Here is a 25,719-nt window from a genome sequence, read left to right on the forward strand (position 1 = left end):
AGAAGGTTGGCTGATACACTTTGGAGTTCAAAAGAATGAGAGGTGATCTTATTGAAACATCTGATATCAAGGGAAGTCGACGAGGTGGATCCAAAGAGGATATTGCCACTCATAGGATAAACTAAAACGAGGGTGCATCGTTTCAAGAATAAGGGGTCACCCATTTAAAACTGAGATGAGGAGGAATTTCTTCTCTCAGAGGGTTGTAAATCTGTGGAATTCTCTGCCCAAGAGCTGTGGAGGCTGGGTCATTGAATATAATTAAGGCAGAGATAGACAGATTTTTGAGCGATAAGGGATTAAAAGGTTATGGGGAGCGGGCAGAGAAGTGGATGTGAGTCCATGATCAGATCAGCCATGATCTTATTGAATAGCAGAGCAGGATCCAAGGGCCAAATGATCCACTCCTGCTCCTATTTCTAATGTTATTATGTTCTTACGAAACAATAACCCTGGGACTGTACATGGGGACTCTAACCCTGGGACTGTACATGGGGACTCTAACCCAGGGAGTGAACAGCTCTGGGGCTTTCCCGTTACAATTGTCTGGGATGTAACCAGAAGCTGAGCACTGAGCAGCGCCTCTCGGAGATGGTGAGAAATCCGAGGTGTCGAGAATAAAATAACTGAGCTGTTACTTTACCAAGATGGCCGCGCATGCACTTTGCTGCTCACTGAATCAAAATGGCGGAGAACTGACCCTGCCTTACTGTACGAACATGGCCGCCGTTACACTGGGCCTGTGACCGGGAGAAAGCCTCGAGGCTGCAGCCGCCGATATTCCGGTTATTATTCCGAGCTTCCGGCAGGCACCAGTTGTTTATGAAGCCTTCCCGCCTACCCGCTGGTCAATTACTCACCTCCGACCCGCTGAAAATGGACTGTTTTGCGGAACAGATGATCACCATGTCCGCGCCGCCATTGCACGCACCGCGCATGCTCCAAACACAGCTTGGTCTCGCGCCTGCGCACTGGGTCTCTGAAGTCTGGCCTCGGCAAGTCCTCCGTCGCGGGGAATGCTGGGTAAAAGCCAAAGGTTACGTCTGTGAATGGAAGAGGATTTACTGGGCTCCGATTGGGCACTGAACCATGTTCATTCTGGCACTGAGACTTTGTTTCTGCTGATCTGAATAACCCTATACCTGAGCTGGAGATTAGTGTTCTGTCTCAATATTGAATAAATCAGCTTGTTTCAAACACCGTGTGTCCAATATTTCATTTCTCCATAAAAAGAGACGAATAAATGTTTCCTTCACTTTCATTTTCGGCCTTTTCTTACTCTAGATTATTTCACTTCTCACGTAATTCATCTATTACCACATCAAATCCCAAACTTGTTTTGTTTGATTATACGGCTTGTGGAAGTCTCAGACTGAACCGGCGTGTCTCAATTTACACTCATTTAACGTTCCTTTAAACCAACCCTTCAAAGAACTATCTTGCGTCAGACTGTAAATCTGTTATTTTCTGTATTTAACGATTTTTGAATGCGGTAAATAGATCTTCACACTTACTGCATATGATCAACTTTGAAATGTTCTGACATTTGTAATTGCCTTTGCTAATTTTGATGGGTTAGTTGATAACAATTACTTGTTACTAACATACCTTGCAGTATTTCTTGCATCAAAATAATTGTTTAAATACTTCCTTTATCAGGTCTTTAGCTTCCCCACTGATCTCTGTTTCTTCTTGTGGGGGAATCGAGAACTAGGTGGCAAAGTCTGAGCATAAGGGGGCGCCCATTTAAAATGGAAATTAAGAGGAATTTCTTCTCTCAGAGGTTCGTGAATCCTTGAAATTATCTACCCCAAAGAACAGTGGAGTCTGGGTCATTGAAAATATTTTAGTTGCAGATAGAGTGATTTTTGAAAGATAGTGGAGTCAAGGTTTATGGGGAGAGGGCAGGGAAATGGAATTGAGGTCAAGATCAGATCAGCCAAGATCTTCTTGAATGGCGGGGTGGGCTGAAGGGGCCAGATGGCTACTGCGGCCCATATTTCTTATGTTCTTAGCCTTGGTGAGGGGCTGGGTTTAGATGTAGGTTTAGTGGTTGTGGTTTGTGGTTAGTTGTTAGGATTGGGATTAGTGATTGAGATAGTCATTAGGATATTCGGCTCAGGATATAATGATTAACTTAGAAAGCACTATTGGCAATATAAGTGTTACTGGACATGCCCTTTTCCATTTCATGTTTTTAACCTCACAGAGCCGAGTCGCAAAACAGCCTCACAATGTGTTCATTTAAGGAACCTTCTTTCCTGTGCAAGCCTCGTTTCTTTCTGTCAACAACACATCGTAATCTCTACATTACTCATGGAAAAATAAATTAGTGACATTAGATTTGTGTATCTTGGAACAATAACAGATGGATACAATTGTTGCACTGGTTATATCTAATCATCAACCTGCCTAAAAATGACTTCTGACAATAATCTGTCACCAGGCCCCACCAGTCACCGTTTGATTCCTCCATTGTCTCTTCATTCATTACCCACCTCTCCCACTAGAGCTGCTTTCACCGGCATGACCATTCTCCATACTGAGGCTCTCTCATTACCAAGCAGAGCATAATCACCAGCACAGATTGATTAGTCCGAATGGCTCATTTCTGTGTAATTCTGTAATTTTGTAGTCTCATTGTAAGTGGTCCCTGGATTTGATGATTCATTGTAACTGGTCCCTGGATTTGGTGCCACAGTGTAAGGGTTCTACGGATTTGATGTCTCAGTGTAAGTGGTCCCTGGATTTCATGCCCCAGTACAAGTGGTCCCCTGATTTGGAGTCACAATGCAAGTTGTTCCTGGATTTAGTGTCTTAATGTAAGTGGTCCCTGGACGTTGTCATGTATTCAACTATCATTGCAACCCATGTATAAGCTGACCTAAGTTGTACACCTTGAGAACATTGACCACAAAGTGGTGAACTTGTGGCTGACACTCCTAACTTGGACTTAGAGGTATAAAAGGGAAAGCTCAAGCCACCTTCATCGCTTGAGGTCTTGGTAATAAAGGTAACTGGTCACAGAGTGAACTTCTCTCAAGTATGGACCTCGTATCCATTTATACTGTATAGTAAGGACGTATCATTGGCGACGAGAAACTGGGATTTAAACCACGTGAGCATAGCCACTAGTAGCACAGAAGAGAGGTACTGTGTTGGCGATGATTGGGACGACTTTATTGAGAGACCACAGCAAAGTTTTCTCACTAAGTATTGGTTGGGACAGGATTCGACTGACAAATGCAGAGCTCATGTCCTGATGGTTTGTGGATCCAGAACGTACTCCCTGATGAAGGCACTTCTAGCACCAGAGAAACTGGGGACAAGACGTTCGAAGAGCTCAGTAAGTTGATCGGGGAACACCTTAAACCTGCAAGCAGCATGCACATAGCGAGACACCAGTTTTACATTCACTGGCGGTGAGAAGGGAAAAGCGTTCCTGACTTCATGGCAGATCTCCGGCGACTGGCGTGCATATGTAAGTTCACAGATGCAGGCAGAGCGGAGATGATGCGAGAATTTTTTATTGCGGACATCGGGCATGCTAGGGTTTTCAGGAACCTGATTGAGACCTAAGACTTGACCTTGGAAGTGGCGGCTCTGATAGCCCATTCATTTATCTCAGGGGTGGAAGAGACCAGAATGATGTATGACAAAAATCTTGGCTCAAATGCGGCAAACGACCAGTTAGTCAACATTGTTAATGCGACACACAGTTCTCTAATCAGACAAGGGCAATCGGACATGCCCCAGCATGCAGTCGAACGCAAAAAGAGAATTCAACAGAGACAATGGCTAGCTGAACGGTGATTCATACCATTGCAATGGACAATGCGGCCAGTAATGGGGCCACCAACACCTGTAAATGGTGCACTTCAGGACAGTTACAGAGACAGTCAGAGACGATCGACTGGTAATTGACCTTTTCTTTCCAACAACTGGTCCTCCAGCTCATGCTGGAGGTGTGGAGCCAAACACCCAGCCAGAGCCCACAGTTATCAGCAATATACCTGCAGAAACTGCTAAGTCAGCGGTCATTTGGCACGTATGTGCAGGAAGCCTGCTGCCAGGTTAATGTACGAGGAGGACGGGCCCGATGTAAGCTCTAGGAGGCCAAAGAAATACTGGGGAAAATCACTGGAAGCTGAAGTTCAGCGAGTTCATGTGGAGCACATATCCAGTTCATTTACCAGGATGCCACCGATAATGATGAAAGTGCTCCTCAATGGCATCCCAGTATTAATGGAGCTAGACACGGCGGCCAGCCAGTCCTTGATGAGTATCAACCAGTTTGAAAGATTGTGCGTGTCCAAGGCCAGGAGGCCAAAATTATTGATGATTGATGCACAGCTACGGAGATCATTCGGAGAACAGGTTGCCACTCTGGATTGTCCTGGGGGATGGTCCCACACTACTGGGGAGGAGTTGGCCTGCTGTCATGAACTGGAAATGGGGCGATGTCAATGCATTTCTTCTGTGGAGCGAGTATCATGCTCACAGGTCCTGGACAAATTCGACTCATTATTTCAAACCGGCATCGGCACTTTCATGGGGGCCAAGATAGTGATTCACATAAACCCGGACGCCAGGCCAGTACACCACAAGGCCAGAGCGATGCCGTACGTGATGCGGGAAAAAATTGAATGGGAATTGGACCACCTGCTGAGGGAAGGCATCATCTTGCCATTTGAATTCAGTGACTGGGCGAGCCCGATTGTGCCGGTGCTCAAGGCGGATGAGTCGGTCAGGATATTTGGCGCTTATAAGGCCACCATCAATCGGGTGTCACTCCAAGACCAGTACCCGCTACCGAGAGCGGAGGACCTCTTTGCGACACTATCCGCTGGCAAACCTTTTTCAAAATTGGACCTGACCTCAGCTCACATGACCCAGGAGCTGGCGAGTGAGTCGAAAAGGCTGATCACCATCACGGCACACAAGGGGATGTTTGAGTATAACAGATGTCCATTCGAGATTCGTTCAGCCGCCGTGATATTTCAGCAATATATGGAAAGCCTCCTCAAGTCGATTCCAAGCATGGTGGTTTTTCAGGACGACATCCTCATCACGGGTCGCGATGCTGAAGAACACCTCCACGACGTGGATGATGTGCTACACAGACTGGACCGGGTAGGGCTGCGACTGAAAAAGGCAAAGTGCGTATTCTTAGCTCCAGAGGTAGAATTCCTGGGGAGGAGGGTAGCAGCAGATGTGATCAGACCTACTGTGTCCAAAACGGAAGCGATCCGGAGAGCACCCATACCGCGTAACACGACGGAGCTGCATTCATTTCTGGGGCTCCTGAAATATTTTGGGAACTTTCTTCCCAAATTGAGCGTGCTGTTAGAGCCGCTACACGTGCGCCCACGCAAAGGTCCCGATTGGGTCTGGGGAAACAGCCAGGAAAGTTGCTTTTGATAGAGCACGCAACTTGTTGCACTCCAACAAACTGTTAACATTGCATGACCCATGCTCTACCTGCTTCTCTCTGGAAAGAGAGAAGACTGCCTGGAAGGATCCCAGACTGAGGAAATTCAGAATCACGGTCACCTGCACAGCTAGTAGCAGCGCTGTCCTTGTCATGGAGTGAGGCTGCAGGTTTGGTTACAAGAGGTGGCAGAGTTTTGTGAACACCTCCTTTGTAAAGAGCAGACACCTCCCACACTGCTTCTGGCTCAGGCTGAGGTAAAATAATTGCTCTTGGAAGGCCCTACTTTGGCAGGAAATTTGAGCTGGAGACAGATCACAAATCCGTAACGTCCCTTTTGGCCGACAACAAGGCCATAAATGCGAATGTGTCAGCTCGCAGACAGAGGTGGGCACTTAGGTTAACCGCCTGTGACTACACAGTTCAGCATAGACCGTGCACTGAACACTGTGCCGACAGATTCAGCAGGCTCCCACTAGCCACCACTGAGTGGGCAACTGAGCATGATGCTGAGATGCTCATGGCTGTTGAAGCTTTCGAAAGCGAAGGTTCACCTGTGACAGCCCGTCAGATTAAAGTCTTGACAAATAAAGACCGCTACTGTTTTTAGTTAAGAAATGTGTCCTGAATGGGGACTGGCCAGCCACGTATCGGGCATAACCTGAGAAATTTAAACCGTTTCATAGGCGCAAGGATGAACTCTCGATTCAGGCCGATTGCCTACTATGGGTAAACCAAGTAGTCATGTCCCAGATGGGCAGAGAGGTTTATATCAGAGAACTTCACATTGAGAACCCGGGCATTATCATGATGAAGGCAATTGTCAGGTCACACATTTTGTGGACAGGGATAGATGCAGACCTGGAACTTTGTGTTCGCAGGTGCAACACGTGTGCTCAGCTGGGGAACGCACCCAGAGAAGCCCCCCTTAACCCCTGGTCCTGGCCCACCAAGCAATGCTCACGCATCCATTTGGACTACGCGGGTTCTTTCATGGGAAAACTGTTTTTAGTTGTAGTAGATGCCTACTCCAAATGGATTGAGTGTGCCATTTTTAATTCAAGCACATCCTCTGCCACGGTAGAAATTCTACGGGCAATGTTCGCCGCCCATGGTCTAACGGATGCCATGGTCAGCTACAATGGCGCGTGCTTCACAAGCATTGATTTCCAAGACTTAGTGGCAGGCAATGGAATCAACCATGTCAGAATGGCACCGTTCAAGCCGGCCTCAAATGGCCAGGCGGAACGACCAGTGAGGATAATCAAACAGGGGATGCTCAGAATCCAAGGGGGTTCCCTTCAAAGGTGCTTTATCACGCCTCCTGTAGGCCAATAGGTCCCAACCACACTCGCTCACAGGGGTTCCACCCGCAGAGCTGCGAATGAAAAGGACGCTCAAAACCAGGTTATCCCTTATACACACTGCTATGAAAGAAATTGTTGAGAGCAGGCGTCAGTCACAATGTGACTACCATGACAGGAATGCGAGGGCGCCATGCATTAATGTCAATACACTGTTTTTGTCCTTAATTACGCTGCAGGGTCCAAATGGCTTGCAGGCACTGTGATTGCCAAAGAGCGGAATTGGGGTTTTGGTAGTTAAACTTACCAATGAAAAATCTGCCGTAAACAAGTGGATCAAACTAATAGGAGGTTCAGCAACCGCATAGAAGAAGCAGAGGAAGAACACGACGTAGAGTTTACTCCACCACAGGTGACCGAACATCGGAACCAAGTGGAGGAGAGCCCAGTCACTGTGGGCAGTCCGGACAGGCCTGAGGCATCGCAAACAGCAGACACTCAGGCCAGCGCCCAACAACCGGAACCCCAACTCAGGTGCTCTACAAGGGAGTGTAAACCACCAGAGAGACTTAACCTGTGATCTCAATAAGATTTTGGGGGAGGTGATGTCATGTATTCAACTATCATTGTAATCCATGTATAAGTTGACCGAAGTTGTACACCTTGAGAACATTGACCACAAGGGCGTGAACTTGTGAGAGACACTCCTAACCTTGACTTTCAAGTATAAAAGGGGAAGCTCCACCCACCTTCATCACTTGAGGTATTGGTAATAAATGTAACTGGTCACAGAGTGACCTTCTCTCAAGTATGGGCCTCGTGTGCATTTATACGGTATAGTAAGGACATGTCAGATTTGGTGTCACAATGTAAGTGGTCCCTGGATTTGGTGTCACAATGTAAGGGAATCCTGGATTTGTTGTCAACAGCAACTCGTCATTGGGACTGTGGACAACCCCGCAGACCATCAACGCATTCAGCACAAAATGATCCCACTAAAATCTATTCCCAATTAACACTACCCACATTAATTCACCAGAAACAGCCCCGTGCCTGCAAAGAACTGCAGCCCCGCATTTAGCTTCGGTGGAACACACAATACAAAACATTTTAAAGGAAAAAGAAACCCATCATAGTTCAAGAAAGGCAATTAATGGGCAGTAAATACCCCTCATTCATACACCTCATTCACCTCTACTCTCCAACTCCCCCTCACCATCTACTCTTTCGCCCCTACTCACCAAACCCACCTCCCCCAACTCCTCTTTCACTCCTACAATTTCATTTTCAACATCACTTACACAAGTCATCCACACTGGAGGTAAATCTGAGGAGCGTCTGTGTGATGGTGAGGTGATCACTGGACAATAAACTGCAGAGACTGATGGGTGGCTGCTCATTACCCTCGGTGAGATTTAATCCCCTTTCCCACTGAATACTGCGGACAGACGGTCACCTTGGTAACGGAATCGTCATTGTGACATCACTTTCTAAACAAGGGCACACAGGACAATGTGTCATCAATAAATGATAAAGGAATTAAACACTCTGCAATTACATCATAAATAATAGGAAATAAATGCTGAAAAATAACTGGTGCAGATAATAGCTTATCTCTGTGGAATTCACTTGCAAACAATAAGAATGATGTGTTTAGTTTACACACACACTTACACCTATATATATAGCAAAGAGTTTGTCTGCACACTTTTCAGTTGTTGTGCTTAAGCTGATGCAATATGTTTTATTAGGTCTTGCTGCGTCAGGATATAAAGATACCGCACGCAATTGCTCCTCCCGCTGCCTCGGGGAATGGAGCAGATATTAAAAGGGACAGGGACTCCCCTTTCTCTGCCTAGTTATACTTAAAAGAACAGTCCAGTTTATCTCGCAGTGTCGGAGGACTTCACAAGCCGAGCTCCCATTTACAGTCGCGCACTTCTGTACTGTGCAGTGATTGTAAAGTTATTTATTTTCAGTGACTTGAGCCTTTCTATAATGTCTTAATTGTTTTTGATGATCCATTTGAATTGCTATTCTAACTTGAAAGGATTTCAGAATTGTGCATTGTGACGAAGGTTTTGTTTAAAGGTGGATTTAAATTTGTTTGAAATTATTCTTTCTAACCCTCCCCCAACCCCACAAATTTTAGAACACTCTGCAATACTGACTGGAAAGCTCCCAAGTTCGCTACTTGATCTGGGCTGTTGTTCTCAGTCAAGGCAGCAGTTCAGGGGTTCTAATTGTCCTCACTACCACTGGGCTAAATATAAGTGAGAATTATCCAGTGCCCTTGCTCTTGATACCGATCCAGTGACATCAACTGGGAAGTGTGTGGATGTCACTTGAGGGCAGGATTGAACTCGGCTCTGATGACTATCACAGTGGAAATTTCTATCTTGTACTTAAAGTAACAACTTTTGTAACCTCCATTTGCTGGGTATTAGAAGGGGAGGATCTGCAGCTTGGAAACTCAAAGCAACCATCACGTCAAAATTTGAGGGAATCATCGGATTCAGCAGGATCACCTTATCATCAGTCTTTGGAAAAACACCAATCACAGCGGGGAGAAACAGAATATATGTTTTGTGTGTGGATGTACCTTCAACCAGTCGTCTAGCCTGTGAGACTCGTGTGCCCAGCTGACTCAACACTGTGAATGTGAGGACAGTGCGAATGGATGCAGAGTCGCGTCGGGTGAAAACACATCAGGGAGAGGCCGTTTGCCAGCTGAGTTTGGAAAGAGATGCAGTCGCTTATCTCAACAACTGCTCTAGGCACATGCTAATCCTGTAACTGAAAGTGATTAACAGACTGGATTTTGTGTTCAGTGACCCCGGGCGTGTTCGCTATCCCTAATCTGGACATCAAGGCAAAGAGGCATTCTGGAAGGTGTGGGGAACTAGAACGTGTCTCTGAGAGTAACCCAAAGGCATGAGAACTGAAACAATCGAGAGTTAGAAGGAGAAAAGGCTCAAAATGGAACAGTCGGTAACAGGACATCAATAGTCGACACTTATCATCGAGATATCAAATATTGACACATTGTGTAATTTGAAATATAAAAATATTAAACTCCAGCCCAGTTTTCATTATGATGAAAATCAGCAGAAACAAATCCCAACTGACAGAACGAACACGATTCAGTCAGAATATGATTAACAGCAGTCATAACAGTAGAACCCAACCCCTGCAGTCACTTGAGAACTCGCAATTCTGATGACTGAATGAATCTCTTCCCACACTTCCCCAGTGTGAACTCGCTGGAGATTCAGCAGATGATGGAGTGAAACCCTACCCACACACGGAGCAGGTGAACGGCCTCTTCCCAGTGTGACTGTGACAATGAATTTCTAGATCAGACGGGGAGCTGAATCCCTCCCCACAGTCTCAACATTCCAACGGTTTCTCCATGGTGTGGGTGTCCTTGTGTCTCTCCAGGTGGGACGATCAGTTGAAAATTCGTCCACACACACAACACGTGTAGCTTCTCTCCCCTGTGAATGATGCAAAGTTTTTTCAGGCTGTGTAACTGGTTGTGTAACTGGTTGAATCTCTTTCTAGTGCTCTGGAACAATCTCACTCAGATGTTTGTGTGTCGTGGTGCTTTCCCAGATGTTTGTAATATTTTCCCACAGAGAGAACAGACAAACATTCCTGCTTCAACATTCAAAGGCCGAGGATGTTGATCATTTCCACGTTACATAGTTGGGTTCAGACCTGCACCAGCTGTGTGCAAACTGAGAATAAAATCAATGAGATGCTGATTTTCTCTGCTGGCCACTGGGTCTTTTGTGCTGGCCCAATAGGATGAGTTTTAGAATTGCCCGATAGGCTGAGCCTGGGCTGGCCCAATAGGGTGATACTGTGCTGGCCCAATAGTGAGTGCCTGTGCTGGCCCGATAGAGTGAGACTGTGCTGGCCCAATAGTGTAAGCCTGTGCTGCCCGATTGGGTGAGATTGTGCTGCCCGATAGGATGAGACTGTGCTGGCCCAATAGTGTGACAATGTGCTGGGCCGATCGTGTGAGCCTGTGCTAGGCCGATAGGGTGAGACTGTGCTGGCCCGATAGGGTGAGACTGTGCTGGCCCGATAGGGTGAGCCTGTGCTGGGACAATAGGGTGAGCCAGTGCTGCCCGATAGTGTGAGCCTGTGCTGCCCGATAGGGTGAGACTGTACTGCTCGATAGGGTGAGCCTGTGCTGGGCCAATAGGGTGAGCCTGGGCTGGCCCGATAGGGTGAGCCTGTGCTGGGACAATCGGGTGAGACTGTGCTGGCCCGATAGTGAGTGCCTGTGCTGGCCCGATAGAGTGAGACTGTGCTGGCCCAATAGTGTAAGCCTGTGCTGCCCGATAGGGTGAGATTGTGCTGCCCGATATGATGAGCCTGTGCTGGGCCGATAGGATGAGACTGTGCTGGCTCGATAGGATGAGATTGGGCTTACCCGATAGTGTGAGACCATGCTGGCCCGATACGGTGAGCCTGGGCTGGCCCGATAGGCTCACCGTTTATTAACCTTCGAGTCCGAGTGTAACAATCCAGAATGGCAGTTCTTACAGAGACAAGAACCGGGACAGTTTGAACACTCTGTCCCTGTTCCCTTTTCACAGAAGGACTCCCAGTTCTGGTCTCACTGCTGCCTGTGCGGGGGATCGATCGATAATCTATGAAAGCTCACTTTTACAAAGATTGAGCTGGAGTGTGTCCCGTTACAGAGTAAGTGGGGAGTGATTCCTCCCATTACAGATAGTTTGAAACTGAACCCGAATTTAATCCTGATTGTAACAGCCTGGAATTTGCAAGTGAAACATGGATTAAGACAAAAGGAAACAAAAAGTGTTTGGAAATATGTGGCTAATGGGGAAGTTACTATCCTAATCCGCAATTTTAACAATTATTGGCGTGATTTTTGAATGTCTAAGTCTTCATAGACTGACTGTTGAGAACAGTCATTTCTGCCCAGGTTTCTTTGGTGGGCTAAACAGGCTGCGATTGGTCATCGGAAGGGACCAATGAAATTCACCACAGAGCGACCAATCACAAGTTCGCTCCCTGCATTCCACCAGAAGGTATAAGGCAGATGTGGGAGGATTTTCTCATTCTTTCCATGAGCGTGTAGATTGTGGAAATATCTAGAAGATGAAAAACCGGCGGTAAAGCGCGGGCCAAGGCCAAGTCTCGCTCCTCCCGGGCCAGACTGCAGTTCCCTGTGGGCCGTGTTAACAGGCTCCTGCGGAAGGGGATCTACGCTGAGCCTGTGGGTACCGGAGCCCTGGTCTGCATGGGTGCTGTGCTCGAGTATCTGACCGCTGAAATCGTGGAGCTGGCAAGCAACGCGGCCCGCGATAATAAGAAGAACCGAATCAACCCCAGACATCTGCAGCTTCCATCCGCAACGACCAGGGGCTCAACAAGCCGTTGGGAAAGGTGAGCATCGCTCAGGGCGGGGTGCTGCCTGAAATACAGGCTGTGCTGCTGCCCAAAAAATCCACCAGTGTTTCCAAGAGCAAGTAAAGCGAACAGGATTTAATCTAATAAACCAAAGGCTCTGTTCAGAGCCACCCACAATATCAATGTAAGGGCAGGTTAATGCTCTCTGGATCACAATTGTCCCAGATCTAAATTAACATTAAATCTCTGCAATTACGCTGGGCGTTGCCTGATCTCGGTAATAAATCGGTCACTCTCTGTCGAACATGTAGAAATCTAGATCAACAAACACTGCCGCAGGTTTGCAGTTAGCGGATATTGGGATCAGCGAGTCAAAATAGAGAGAGACCGGCTTCAGTGAAATACAAAGAAGACGGAACCTGATCGTGCGACCGGCCGTCATTGCACACTTTGTGTGAGCCGAATATAAATGGATGTTAAGAGCCGAGTATAAAGGGAATGAGCGGTTGATGGGTCCAACAATTCTGACTGAGAATTCAAGTATTGGTTCAAATTCTGTTTTAATGCTATGGGAGACGCACATGAATGATTTTCGTCAAAATTCATTTCATTAACAATTATTGTTATATATAAAATGCTGTTGTTGGAAGCTCACATAATTCATTTCTGATCTGACAGGGATTTTAAAGTTACATCGACTGCTATGGGCGGGAATTAAACCCGGTCTAACCTGCATTGGAAAGCAGCTATTCTCACCACTATACCACCATCCACCACACAATATGCCTTGTATTTGCGGACTAACTAATTCTTGCGGCTCTTAAGTGGGACAAATATTATGTTCAGTAATCAGAATGTAAGCACGGTGCTGGGCCACTTTCCCTACAATTAAAAACGGTCATTGTGAATTGTTACCTTGCTTGGGCTGAGCCCGCACCATATTTATTAGTTTTAAGCCATTTTAGTTTAAAAAATAATCAACAGATATGAGGAATGTTTTTTGTAAATTAACTAATTTGTATGACATAACCTGCTGAAGGCACTAAGTTTGGTATATTTAAACATCCTCTTCCTGTCACTTTCTGAAATGTGAGCGATGATGGTACAGTGAGCAGTGAGCTGCCTGTCAAGCACTGGGCCTGGCTTCGATTCCCGGCCATCGGAAACGGGATAAGTTTACCGCCTCGCAGGCCAGAAATGATTTATGGTACCTTGCAGCAGGATTTTAGAACAGCAAACCTGTTGCACTTGTCTGTCGACAGTGATCAGTTTATAACCGACAATGTCTGAGGGTCATTTCTGATCAGGAAACTAACCGCTTAAATGCTGATATTCAATGTTCATTTAGATCTGGGACAATTGTCATCCATATAACTTTAGCCTGCCCTTATATTGATACTGTGGGTGGCTCGGAAAAGATCCTTTGGGTTATCAGATTAAATCTTGTCCGCTTTACTTTCTCTTGGACGGACCGGTGGGTTTCTTGGGCAGCAGCACAGCCTGGATATTAGGCAGCACCCCGCCCTGAGCGATGGTCACCTTTCCCAGCAGCTTGCTGAGCTCCTGGTCGTTGCGGATGGCCAGCTGCAGATGTCTGGGATGATGCGGGTCTTCTTGTTGTCGAGAGCCGCGTTGCCGGCCAGCTCCAGGATTTCAGCGGTCAGATACTCGAGCACAGCACCCATGTAGATCGGGGCTCCAGCACCCACACGCTCAGCGTAGTTCCCCTTCCGAAGGAGCCTGTGAACACGGCCCACAGGGAACTGCAGTCCGCCCGGGAGGAGCGAGACTTGGCCTTGGGTCGAGCTTTACCGCCGGTTTTTCCTCTTCTAGACAATCCACATGTTCAGAGAAAGAGTGAGAAACTCCTCCCACATCTGCCCTTGTTAACCTTCTGGAGAAATGCAGGGAGCGAACTTGTGATTAGTCGCTCGCGAGTGAATTTCATTGGTCTTTTCCAATAACCAAGCCCAGTCTATTTAGCCCACCAATGAAAGTAGGGCCGAAATTGCTGTCTCCAACAGTCAGTATAACGATTTTTCATTAAAAAACCCCGCCATAAATTTTAAAAATAGCGCAATTATGTTAATAAATTCACCATTAGTCAAAGATTTGCCAACAGATTTTAATTTATTTAGTCTTATTCCAGGTGTCCCTTGCAAGTTACAGGCTGGATTAAATTCGTGTGCTATTTCAAACTGTCTGTAATGGGCGGGAATCTATCCTCACTGATTCTGTAATGGACACATTCCAACCCAATATTTGAAAAATTTGGGTTTCATAGATTGTCGATCAACCCCCCGCAAAGGCGGCAGTGAGACCAGAACTGGGAGTCCTTCTGTGAAAAGGGTAGAGGGACAGTGTCATGTCTTCAACTGTCATTGTAACCCATGCATAAACTGACCGAAGTTGTGCACCGTGAGAACATTGACCACTAGGTGGTGAACTTTTGGGAGACGCTCCTAACCTGGACTTTCAGGTACAAAAGGCGTCGCTCTACCCACCTTCATCACTTCAGTGCTGGCTAATAAAGGTTACTGGTCATAGAATGACCTTGTCTCAAGTATGGGCCTCATGTGCATTTATACTGTAGAGTAAGGACATATTATTGGCGACGAGAAACTGGGATTTAAAGCACCCGAGCATGGCCACTAGCAGAACAAACGAGAGATACTGTGTTGGTGATGATTGGGACGAGTTTATTGAGAGACTGCAGCAAAGTTTCCTCAGTAAGGAATGGCTGAGACAGGATTCGGCCAACAAAGGCAGGGCTCATCAACTGATGGTTTGTGGATGCACGACCTACTCACTGATGAAGGACCTCCTCGTGCCGGAGAAGGCGGTGGACAACGCTGTTGAAGAGCTCAGTAAGTTGATCGGGGAACACTTTAAACTGGCGAGCAGCATGCACATGACTGACATCGGTTTTACATGCACCGGCGGCGAGAAAGGCAAAGTGTTCCAGACTTCATGGCAGACCTCCAGCGACCGGCGAGCGATGTAAGTTCACAAATGATTGCAGAGCGGAATTGCTGTGAGACTTTTTTATTTAGGGCATCGGGCACACTGGGGTTTTCAGGAAACTGATTGAGACTAAAGACTTGACCCTGGAACAGCGGCTTTGATGGCCCAGACATTTATTTCGGGGGAGGAAGAGACCAGAATGATGTTTGACAAAAATGTTGGTTTAAATGCAGCAAATGGACAGGGAGTCAACATTGTTAACGTGGCACACAGTTCTCTAAGCAGACAGGGTCAATCGGACATGCCCACGCATGTAGTCGAAGCCAAAGTGGGAATTCAACATAGACAATGGCTAACTGAACGGTGATTCATGCCATCGCAAGGGACAATGCGACGAGTAATGGGGCCATCAACACCTGACAATGGTGCGCTTAAGGACAGTTACAGAGACAGTCAGAGACGATCGACTGGTAATGGACCTTTTGTTTCCAACAACGGCTCATGTTGGAGATGTGGAGGAAAACACACAGCCAGAGCTTGCAGCTATCAGCAATATACCTGCAGAAACTGCAACGTCAGCGGTCACTTGGCGCATATGTGCAGGAAGTCTGCAGCCGCATTGATGTACAAGGAGGACGGGCCCGATGTAAGCCCTATGTGGCCAAAGGGACAATGGGGGAAATTGCTGGAAGTTGTAGTTTAGCGAGTTCATGTGGAGCACATGTACAGTTCATACACCAGGACGCCACCGATAATGATGAAAGTGCTCCTCAATGGCATCTCAGTATCAATGGAGTTAGACACGGGGGCCAGCCAGTCCCTGATGAGTATAAAACAGTTCGACAAGTTGTGGGCGTCCAAGGCCAGGAGGCCAACATTATTGCCAATTGACGCACAGCTATGGACATATACAAAGGAGATCATTCCGGTGCTAGGCAGTGCCACGGTAGTTGTGACCCACAAAGATTCAGAGAACAGGTTGCCACTCTGGATTGTCCTGGGAGACAGTCCCGCACTGCTTGGGAGGAGTTGGCTTGCTGTCATGAACTGGAAATGGGGCGATGTCAACGCAATTTCTTCTGTGGAGCGAATATCATGCTCACAGGTCCTGGACAAATTTGACTCACTATTTCCACCAGGCATTGGCACTTTCATGGGGACCAAGGTAGTGATTCACATAAACCCGGACGCCAGTCCAGTACACCAAAAGGCCAAAGTGGCACTGTACATGATGCGGGATAAGATAGAAGGCGAATTGGAATGCCTGCTGAGGGAAGGCATTATCTCGCCAGTCGAATTCAGTTACTGGGTGAGCCTGATTGTGCCGGTGCTCAAGGCGGATGGGTCGGTTATGATATGTGGTGATTACAAGGCCACCATCAATTGGGTGTCACTACAAGACCAGTACCCGCTACTGAGAGCGGAGGACCTCTTCGCCACGCTATCCGGTGGCAAACTTTTTTCAGAATTGGACCTGACCTCAGCTTACATGACCCAGGAGCTGGCGAATAAGCTGACCACCATCATGACACAAAAAAGGTTGTTTGAGTACAACATATGTCCGTTTGGAATTCGCTTGGCCGCCGCAATCTTTCAACGAAATATGGAAAGCCTCCTCAAGTCGATTCCAAGGACAGTGGTTTTTCAAGACGACATCCTCATCACGGGTTGTGATACTGAAGAACACCTCCGCAACCTGGAGGAGGTGCTACGCAGACTGGACCGGGTATGTCTGCGATTATAAAAGTTGAAGTGCATCTTCCTAGCTCCAGAGGTAGAATTCCTGGGGTTGAGGGTAGCAGCAGACGGGATAAGACCTCCTGTGTTCAAAACGGAAGCGATCCAGAGAGCACCCAGACCCCGTAACACAACGGAGCTGCATTCATTCCTGGGGCTCCTGAATTATTTTGGGAACTTTCATCCCAAAATGAGCACGCTGTTAGAGCCGCGACACGTGCTCCTGCCAAAGGTCGTGAATGGGTCTGGGTGAACAGCCAGGAAAGGGCTTCTGATAGAGCACAAAATTTGTTATGCTCCAACAATCTGTTAACGTGATATGACCCATGTAAGAAACTTGTTTTAACATACGATGCGTCGTCCTATGGGGTCAGGTTTGTGAAGCAGCATGTGAATGCCAATGCTCAGTTACAGCCAGTAGCTTATGCCTCCAGAAGTCTGTCCCAGGCAGAACGGGGCTACGGGATTGTATAAAAGTAGGCGCTTGCATGGATATATGCTGTAAAAAATGCACCAGTACCTGTTTGGCAGGAAGTTTGAGCTGGAGACAGATTACAAACCCCTAACGTCCCTTTTGGCCGACAACAAGGCCATAAATGCAAATGCATTGGCCCGCATACAGAGGTGGACACTCACGTTAGCCGCCTATGACTATACAATTCAGCACAGACCGGGCACTGAAAACTGCGCCGATACACTCAGCAGGCTCCCACTAGCCACCACCGAGGGGCAACCTAGCATGCTGCTGAGATGGTCATGGCTGTTGTAGTTTTGAAAGCGAAGGCTCACCTGTGGCAGCCCATCAGATCTATGTCTGGACAAATAGAGACCCGCTACTGTCTTTAGTCATGAAATGTGTCCTGAATGGGGACTGGGCAGCCACGCACGGGGCATTCCCTGAGGAACTCAATCCATTTCACTGGCGCAAGGATGAACTCTCGATTCAGGCCGATTGCCTACTATGGGGACACCGTATTGTCATGCCCCAGATGGGCAGAGAGATTTTCATCAGAGAACTCCACAATCAGCACCCGGGCATTGTCATGATGAAGACAATTGCCAGGTCACACGTTTGGTGGCCAGGGATAGATGCAGACCTGGAACTTTGTGTTCACAGATGCAACACGTGTGCCCAGCGGGGCAAAGCGCCAAGGCATCAACCCTCTTAGCCCCTGGTCCTTGCCCGCCAAACCATGGTCATGCATCCATGTGGATTACGCAGGTCCTTTCATGAGAAAAATGTTTTTGGTTGTAGTCGACGCCTACTCCAAATGGATCGAGTGTGACATTCTCAATTCAAGCACATCCTCTGCCAAGGCAGAAAGTCTATGCACAATGTTCGCTGCCCATGGTCTACCGGACGACTTCGTCAGCGACAATGGCCTGTGTCTCACAAGCACTCAATTCCAGGACTTCATGGTAGGAATTAGTATCAACCGTGTCAGAACGGCACCGTTCAAGCCGGCCTCAAATGGTCAGGTGGAATGAGCAGTGCAGATAATCAAACAGGGGATGCTCAGAATCCAAGGGGTTCCCTACAAAGCCACTTATCATGCCTCCTGTTGGCCAATAGATCCAGACCACACTCGCTCACAGGGGTTCCACCCGCAGAGCTGCTAATGAAAAGGACACTCAACACCAGGTTATCCATTATACACCCCATCATGAAATAAATTGTTGAGAGCAGGCGCCAGTCAAAATGTGACTACCATGACGGGAATGCAAGGGCGCGATGTATTGATGTCAATGACTCTGTCTTTGTCCTCAACTACGCTGCAGGGCTTAAATGACTCGCTGGCACTGTGATTTCCCAAAGAGGGGAATAGAATTCTGATCGTTAAACTTACCAATGGACAAATCTGCCGCAAACACGTGGATCAAACAAAAAGGAGGTTCAGCAACCCCATCGAAGAAGCAGAGGAAGAACACGATATAGAGTTCGCTCCTCCACAGGTGACCGAACACCGGAACCAAGCGGAGGAGTGCCCAGTCACTGTGAGCAGTCCGGACAGGCCTGAGGCACCGCAAACAGCAGACACTCAGACCAGCGCCCAACAACTGGAGCCCCAAATCAGGCGCTCTACAAGGGAGCATAAACCACCAGAGCGACTTAACCAGTGATCCAAATAAGACTTTGGGGAGAGGTGATGTCATGTATTCAACTGTCATTGTAACCCATGTATAAACTGATCTATGTTGTACACAGTGAGTACATTGACCACAAGGGGGTGAACCTGTGGGAGACACTCCTAACCTGGACTTTCAGGTATAAAGGGGGAAGCTCCACCCACCTTCATCAATTCAGTGCTGGCTAATAAATTTTACTGGCCACAGAGTGACCTTCTCTCAAGTATGAGCTTCGTGTGCATTAATACTGTATAGTAAGGACATATTAGGACAAAATGCCCCGGTTCTGGTCTCTGTAAGAACTCCCATTCTGGATTGTTACACTGCGGGGAATGTCGGGTTAATAAACGGACTGACGCAACAGGAATTGAAAAATAAACTTGATAAGTACTTGTGAGAGAGAATTTGTGACTGAAATCTGAGTCTCAGCCCCTAAACATGATCTTAATTCGGCAGGGTGTGTAAATGAACAGGTCTGAGAGTGAAGCTGCTTATCTGAGAAGTCAAAACTAAATCTACAGCTGGAACTCCGAAGGTTCTCACACAATTGTTGATGAAATAATTCGTCATTTAAGTTTAAAGGGAGATGCGTTTGTGCAGCTCTTTCAGAGAACTTGTGGCTGGCTCTTAAAAGAGCCGTTGTGTTTGGATCTGATCTCTCAGGACAGCGTGCAGTTTGACTTGGAGCTGGTTTAATTGGACACCATCTTCGTCCATTCCAACACGGCGTGCTTGGTCAGCTCCCCGGGCAGCAGCAGGCGCACGGCGGTCTGGATCTCCCGGCAGCTGATGGTGCGGCGCTTGCTGTAATGGGCCAGGCGGGAAGCCTCACTCGCAATGCGCTCCAAAATATCCTTCACAACCGAGTTCATGATGTCCATGGCCTTGGAGGAGATGCCAGTGTCAGAGTGAACCTGCTTCATCACTTTGTAGGTGTAAATGGAGTAACTCTCCTTCCTCGACTTTCTGCGCTTCTTACCGCTCTTCGGTGGTGTTTTAGTGACCGTTTTCTTGGCACCGTTCTTGGTAGTAACTGTTTTCCCCGGTGGTGGGAGTGTGCTGAGCGGCGTATTGGTCAGGGCGGACTCACAGCGCATGCACGGTCCTTTGTGCAGGGACAAAGGGTGGGCGGGGCTTCAGGATATCTGTCAATTGGATTGGTCACATGTTTATGTACAGCTCAGTCACTCCTGAAAGGGAGCCTTGTTGTTCTGATAGATGTCTGGTGACCCTGGGCCTGCACACCTTACCCTATTGGGCCAACCCAGCCCAAGCTAACCCTATTGGGCCAGCCCAGGCTCACCCTATTGGGCAAACATAGTCTCACCCCATTGGGTCAGCCCAGGCTCAAACTATTGGGCCAGACCGGGCTCACCCTCTTGAGCCACCCAGGTTCACCCTATTGCTCAGCCCGGGTTCACTGTATTGGGCCAAAACAAAAGGCCCAGTGACCAGCAGAGAAAATCAGCAACTCATTGATTTTATTCTCACTTTGCGTATTTACCCAACCATGTAAGCTGGAAATGATGAATACCATCGGCCTTTGAATGTGGAAGGAGAAACATTTTTCTGTTCTGTCTGGGAAAATATTTCAAACATCAGTGTGATTGGAAAAGCACCGAGACAACCATACCCTATCCGAGTGAGAATGTTCCAGTGCACTGATTGTGGAAAGAGCTTCAACCAGTTATACAGCCTGAAAAACATCGCACCATTCACAGCGGGGAGAAACTACACGTGTTCTGTGTGTGGACGAAACTTCAACTGATCGTCCAACCTGGACAGACACAAGGACACCTGCTCCATGGAGAAATCATGAAAATGTGGAGACTGTGGGAAGGGATTCAGTTCCTGGTCTGACCAAGAAATCCATCATCGCAGTCACACTGGGGAGAGACCATTCACCTCGGGATGTGTGGCCAAGGTTTCACTCAGTCATCTGATCTGCTGAAACTCCTGCGAGTTCACAATGGCGAAGTGTGGGAAGGGATTTACTCAGTCATTTGAATTGCGAGCTCGCAAGTGACTGCATGGCTTGGGTTCTACTGTCATTACTGCTGTTAATCACATCCTGAGAGAATCGTGTTCATTCTGTGAGCTGGGATTTGTTTCTGCTGATGTTAATCACCCATAAAACTGAGCTGGAGTTTACTATTTTGATATTTCAAATAACACAGTGTGTCGATACTTGATGCCTCCATGATAAGAGGAGAAAAATTGATGTCTTGTTATCGACTGCTTCATTTTGCGCCTTTACTCCTTTCTAACTGTAGATTGTTTCAGTTCTCAGATCTTTGGTTACTCTCAGGACAAGTCCCAGTTCCCCATACCGTCCAGAGTGCCTTGATGTCCAGGGTAGGGATAGTTAACACACCCGGGATCACAAAAAAGAAAATCCAGTCTGTTAATCACTTTCTGATACTGGAATTTACGTGTGTCCACAGCATCTCTCACACCTTCAATGTGTGAGTAGAGTATCACCCCTGCAAAGCTGGTTTCAATTTAAATTTGAATCCACTCAGGAAATGTATTTTTTTAAATATCTACAAGTAAACCGATCACATCAACTAATTGGCAAAGGTTTACAGTCAACTAGATGAATAAGTAAAAACATCATGGCCCAATAACACAGCTCTATATTCACAGGAGAAAGTCTGTTATCTAAGTCCTCGAATATCAGTTGGTGAGATGAGAGACTGAATCTCTTTCCACACTCAGCTGGTAAACGGTCTCTCCCTGATGCGTTTCCACCCAACGCGCATCTGCATCCATTCCCACAGTTCCCACATTTACAGTGTTTAGTCAGCTGGGCACACGAGTCTCAGAGGTTGACGAATGGTTGAAGTTCTATCCACACACAGAACATGTGTCCTGTTTCTCACCGCTGTGATTGGTGTTTTTCCAAAGGCTGATGATAAGGTGATTCTGTTGAATCTGGTGAATCTCTCAATTTTGAAGTGATGTTTGGTTTGAGTTACCAAGCTGCAGATCCTCCCATTCTAATACCCTGCAAATGTAGGTTACAAGAGTTGTTATTTTAAGTACAGGATATAAATTCAGAATCGACAAATCTAGATTCTATAGGACATTCTGTCCCCTCCTGCCCCTCCAAAGATGTAAAAGCCTTATTCTAGACACTCTCCCTCTATCCTTACGGTCTAAAATCAACTGCGAGTTACTTAATCCAGGAAATATGGCTGGGTGCAAATCCACAGAAATTTGTTAACCTCTGCTGCTTCACCATCAGTCGACTCAGAGAGTGTCAGCAGGAATTCCACCGTGGTAGTCACCAGAGCCGAATCCAATCCTACCTCCAAATGACATCCACAAACCTCCAAATTGATGTCACTGGGTCAGTATCAAGAGCAAGGGTAGTGGCTAATTATTACTCACATTTAGCCCAATGGTACTGAGGACAATTATAACCCCTGAACTGCTGCCTTGGCTGAGATAAACTAACAGTCCAGACCATGGACCGAACTTGGGAACTTCCCAGTCAGTATTGCAGAGTGTTCTAAAATTTGGGGGGTTGAGGGAGGGTTGGAAAGAATATTTTGAAACACATTTTACTCCACCTTTAAACAAAACCTTCGTCACACTGCACAATCCTGAAAGTTTCCCAAATTAAACAAGCAAGTCAAATGGATTATAAATTCAATGTGCCATTTTAGAAAGGCTCAAGTCACTCGAATAGACAGCTTTACAATGACAGGACAATACAGAAGGGAGCGAATGTTAATGGGAGCTCGGTTCGTGAAGTCCGCCAACACTCTGAGATAAACTGGATTGATCCTTTAAGTATAAATACGCAGAGAAAAGAGAGTCCCTGTCCCTTTAAATAGCTTCCCCATTCCCCCGGGCAGTTGGAGGAGCAACCGCGCGCAACCTCTTGAGATACTGACACAGCAAACACCGCCGAATGGCTTCCCGCCGGTTCCTAAAATCCTAAGAAATAAATTGCATAGGTTAAGTAGAACAACTGAAAAAAATGCACACAGAGTCGTTGCTATGTGCGTGTGTGTGTGTGTAAATAAAACACATCATTCTTAATCTTTGCGAGAGATAAGCTACTTTCTGCACCAGCTATTATCCAGCATTTTATTTCCTATTATTTACAATGTAATTGCAGAGTGTTTAATTCAGTTACCATTTATTGATGACCCATTGTCTTGTGTGCTATTGTTTAGAAAGTGATGACAGAATGACCATTCCGTTACCAAGGTGACCATGTCTGTCCGCAGTATTCAGTGGGAAGGGGATTAAATCTTTGCTCTGGGATTTGGACGCTGTGGGAACATCGGCGCAAAATCACACGTTTTAATGTGAAATATGTCTGTTTTCTCACATGTCGACCGGCTGTGAGAAATGGAACTTTGAGTAACAAATGGTGGGGCTCGTCCGCGAACCTCTCACATATCAAATGTGATCATACCTAAGCAAAAACCATAACACTAGACCAACGAGCCGCCGACAGTAAGGAGTGGAGCTCTCAGATTCTGACGGTGGTGCGAAAAGATATTAGGCCCATCGTGCTTGTGCTGTCCCTCAGAGAACTATCTTATTCGTCCCTCTCTCCATAGTCCTACAAATGTTATCCTTTTGACGAATATATTATTAATTTGAGACATGACATGAGCAAAAAACAGCATCCTTGCAAGTAAAATGGGAATTTGGCGATGAGGTTAAATGTGAATGACAAAACGACCAGGAAGGTCAAAGCTGTGAGACAATGACAACAAGAATGGGATTCGAACCCATTGCGCAGAGCCCATTAGCAGTCCATCGCCTTAAACTCTCTGCCACCTCGTCTCTTCTTTAACACATCGTCAGCGATCAATCTCCTGCTTTTTGTCTGCAAACAAAAATAATGTGCAAGAAAGTCCACTTCACAGCTTGCTCTGCCTGTGCATGCAGATCGACAATGATGAAAACGTGTCGTGAGAGATTCTTTAAGCAAACAGCCTTCCTTGACTTCAGGTGAGTGACTGGAAGAGATGGTTGGTTTCTCTGCAGAATCACAACAAAGAATGTACAATTTTACGCAGCAAGCTGAGTTGACCGCGGCAGGACTCGAACCTGCAATCTTCTGATAACTTCGCAGTTATAATCGAAGTCAGACGCCTTATCCATTAGGTCACGCGGCCTCTGCCAACGGCAGCTATTGTGTTATTGTACATATTGGGCGCAGATTCGTTGCAACTGCAATATCAAGGACTGGATTTAGGAAAAGATGAGCATATTTCGAATGAATGAACATATGCACGGCGAACTGGGTGCGCACCGGCGCAGGCAACCCCAATGTAAACTGGAACACAGCAGTTTAACAATTCGGTCATTGCAGCTGAAAACATACTCCTTCTCAAACTATACAGGATGACCCGGGTTTATGAGAAAATCCGTTACAAAGGGAAAGATTATAGAAACATAGAAACATAGAAAATAGGTGCAGGAGCAGGCCCTTTTAGCCTGCACCGCCATTCAATGAGTTCATGGCTGAACATGAAACTTCAGTACCCCCTTCCTGCTTTCTCGCCATAAGCCTTGATCCCCCGAGTAGTAAGGATTTCATCTAAGTCCCTTTTGAATATATTTAGTGAATTGGCCTCAACTACTTTCTGTGGTAGAGAATTCCACAGGTTCACCATTCTCTGGGTGAAGAAGTTTCTCCTCATCTCGGTCCTAAATGGCTTACCCCTTATCCTTTGACTGTGACCCCTGGTTCTGGACTTCCCCAACATTGGGAACATTCTTCCTGCATCTAACCTGTCTAAACCCGTCAGAATTTTAAAAGTTTCTATGATGTCCCCTCTCATTCTTCTGAACTCCAGTGAATACAAGCCCAGTTGATCCAGTCTTTCTTGATAGGTCAGTCCCACCATTCCGGGAATAAGTCTGTTGAATCTTCGCCGCACTCTCTCAATAGCAAGAATGTCCTTCCTCAAGTTAGGAGACCAAAACTGTACACAATAATCCAGCTGTAGCCTCACCAAGGCCCTGTACAATTGTAGCAACACCTCCCTGCCCCTGCACACAAATCCCCCCGCTATGATGGCCAACATGCCATTTGCTTTTTTAACTACCTGCTGTACCTGCATGCCAACCTTCAATGACTGATGGACCATGACACCCTGGTCCCGTTGCCCTTTCCCTTTTCCTAATCTGTCACCATTCAGATAATAGTCTGTCTCTCTCTTTTTACCACCAAATTGAATAACCTCACATTTATCCACATTATACTTCATCTGCCATTCATTTGCCCACTCACCTAACCTATCCAAGTCACTCTGCAGCCTTATAGCATCCACCTTGCAGCTCACACTGCCACCCAACTTAGTGTCATCCGCAAATTTGGAGATACTACATTTAATCCCCTCGTCTAAATCATTAATGTACAATGTAAACAGCTGGGGCCCCAGCACAGAACCTTGCGGTACCCCACTAGTCACTGCCTGTCATTCTGAAAAGTACCCATTTACTCCTACTCTTTGCTTCCTGTCTGACAACCAGTTCTCAATCCCATGTGCTGAACCGGAACTGACATCCAGCCCATTTAAACAGACACAGAATGATCGGGGACTGCAAGGACATCCCTTTTACCCAGATGCAGAATGACCCTTAACTGACAGCAGTTCTTTTTTAAAAGATTAAAGTGAGATTTTTTATCATCCCTGAAGGCAATTGTGTATTGGGCCTCGGGACCACGCGGGGCAGAGACGGTTATGGAAGCCACAGCCAGGAATGAGGGATGGACGTAAAACCAGTTTA

At 46.8% G+C, this 25,719-nt stretch overlaps 1 non-coding gene and 1 pseudogene across 1 annotated transcript; one reads left to right on the forward strand and one right to left on the reverse strand.

Moving 5' to 3' along the window:
- Positions 1–5,040: 5,040 nt before the first annotated feature.
- LOC139238109 (histone H2A-like) lies at positions 5,041–12,249 on the forward strand (annotated as a pseudogene).
- Positions 12,250–24,009: 11,760 nt separating this feature from the next.
- Positions 24,010–24,098, reverse strand: trnar-ucg (transfer RNA arginine (anticodon UCG)). The gene is given in 2 exon segments: positions 24,010–24,045; positions 24,062–24,098. It is a non-coding gene; the product is annotated as a tRNA-Arg (tRNA).
- Positions 24,099–25,719: the final 1,621 nt, after the last annotated feature.

This window comes from Pristiophorus japonicus, chromosome 25 (assembly GCF_044704955.1).
Source record: "Pristiophorus japonicus isolate sPriJap1 chromosome 25, sPriJap1.hap1, whole genome shotgun sequence".
Lineage (NCBI taxonomy): Eukaryota > Metazoa > Chordata > Chondrichthyes > Pristiophoridae > Pristiophorus > Pristiophorus japonicus.